This window comes from Papio anubis, chromosome 9, assembly GCF_008728515.1.
Source record: "Papio anubis isolate 15944 chromosome 9, Panubis1.0, whole genome shotgun sequence".
Classification (NCBI taxonomy): Eukaryota; Metazoa; Chordata; class Mammalia; order Primates; family Cercopithecidae; genus Papio; species Papio anubis.
The window spans coordinates 51,017,374-51,019,410 of record NC_044984.1 but is presented as its reverse complement, the minus strand read 5'-3'; the positions used below and the strand labels follow the sequence as shown (position 1 = coordinate 51,019,410).

The 2,037-nt window shown below is 43.1% G+C and overlaps 1 pseudogene; it reads left to right on the top strand.

Moving 5' to 3' along the window:
• LOC101015037 overlaps positions 1-1,768 on the top strand; it is a 15,243-nt pseudogene extending 13,475 nt beyond the window's left edge.
• The last annotated feature ends 269 nt before the right edge of the window (positions 1,769-2,037 follow it).

Sequence of the window (2,037 nt, the reverse complement as noted above, 5' to 3'; positions counted from 1 at the left end):
TAGTAGAGACGGGGTTTCACCGTGTTAGCCAGGATGGTCTCAATCTCCTGACCTTGTGATCCACCCACCTTGGCCTCCCAAAGTGCTGGAATTACAGGTGTGAGCCACTGCACCTGGCCATAATTTTTGCATTTTTCAGAGATGGGGTTTCACCATGTTGGCCAGGCTGATTTCAAACTCCTGACCTCAAATGATCCACTCACCTCGGCCTCCCAAAGTGCCAGGATTACAGGTATGAGTCACCACAACTGGCCCAGATTGCTTGTAATTCTAATGTGGCCCCTGGGATGCACCACATCGTGGTGATGAGCCAGGTTTACAAGCAGACATTGGCTAAGAGCTCAGATACTCTGGTGGGGGCGCATGTAGAGATTCATCATTGCAACGAATCTTTTATGTATCTGCTCTCTCCCTTATGATCTGTGACAATTGAGAAGTGCAGGAATAGCACCTTTGTCTTGGGCCCTGTAGCAACTATGCTTTACCTCCACAGTTGTGACAATGTTAAAGTCATTGCTGTTTGCCATCATTTGTCCATCTCTTCTGCGACAGGTTGCGTCTTTCACGTTCTGATGCCTATGTGCCCACTCATTCTTTCTGGGAGCCAGATAGTAACTTTTGCCCCTTTTCATACCCATTACCCAACACTAGGTAATGGACCCAGCATTAGTCTTGGTCAAAAGAGAACCATATGGCCAGTCCTTGCTACAGTGCGTAACTATTGGAATAATCCAATGGTTGTATGCAGAGAGAACAGCGACACTAGTGTCTTCTGGCTTTTACCACCTTCTGAATTATATGTATTTATTATTTCCTTTGAAATGGAAGAGGACACCACAGAGATTCCTGGGGGTCTTCCATCTGTTTATCAGAAAGCACTGGGTCAAAGAGAACTGAAGATACAGATCTGGCAGAAAACTGTGAAGGAGGCTCATTTGACATAGGACAAAGGAAGCAGTTCCAGGTACTGGTAGAGAACAAGTTTTATGAGTGGTTGATTAATACAGGACATCACCAATAGCTGGACAGCCTTGTACCCCCTGCAGCAGTCTCCAAACAAGCAGCTGGATAAAGATCTTCCATGGAAACACTGGGCCCTGGAAATACAAGGATAAATGGAGTACGGTGTTCATCTTGAAACTAAATTGGGAAGGTGCTCTTGCTGCTTAAGAGACATTGGGACTTTTTCATCCTATTTAAATAACTTTATTTGATTTCCATTCCATGTTCATTTATTACTGTGTAGGCTGAATTTTAGCTAAACTTCTGACTTTTGTATAAACATATTGCTTATAGAACATCAGAAGACTCATCTTTGTGATGCCCAAATGAAAAAGTTGATGAAGGTAGCAGCATTGTATATATGTTAATATTAACACAATTGAGTGTAGATTTGCAACTATACTGTGTATCTTAATTTGCATGATGAAAGAATTTCATTCTTTCTACAGTTAAATAAGAGTTTTATAGTTCTTTGTAACTAAAAGGAAATTGCAACCAGGCACAGTGGCTCATGCCTGTCATTCCAACACTTTGGGAGTCTGAGGCGGGTGGATCAGCTGAGGTCAGGAGTTTGAGAACAGCCTGGCCAATATGGTGAAACCCCATATTGGATGTGAAAACATGCAGGGTTTATTCAAGCAGATACAAGGTGCCATAAGGACAGCAGCCCAGGTAGATGCTTCCCAGGGAATATCTTTAATTTTGCAATTAAAAATGCAAAAATTAGCTGGGCTTGGTGGCATGCCCCTGTAATCCCAGCTACTCAGGAAGCTGAGGTGGGAGAATTGCTGGAATGTGGGAGGCACAGGCTGTAGTGAGCTGAGATCATGCCACTGCACTCCAGCCTGGGCAACAGAGCAAGACCCAATCTCAAAAATTATGTAAATAAATAAATAAATGGAAATTGCTACACCTTTTAAAAAATAATTGGAAGAAAAGTATGATTTGTTGGTATACATATATGGCATGATCTTGGCTCACTGCAACCTCTGCCTTCCAGGTTCAAGCAATTCTCCTGCCTCAGCCTCCCAAGCA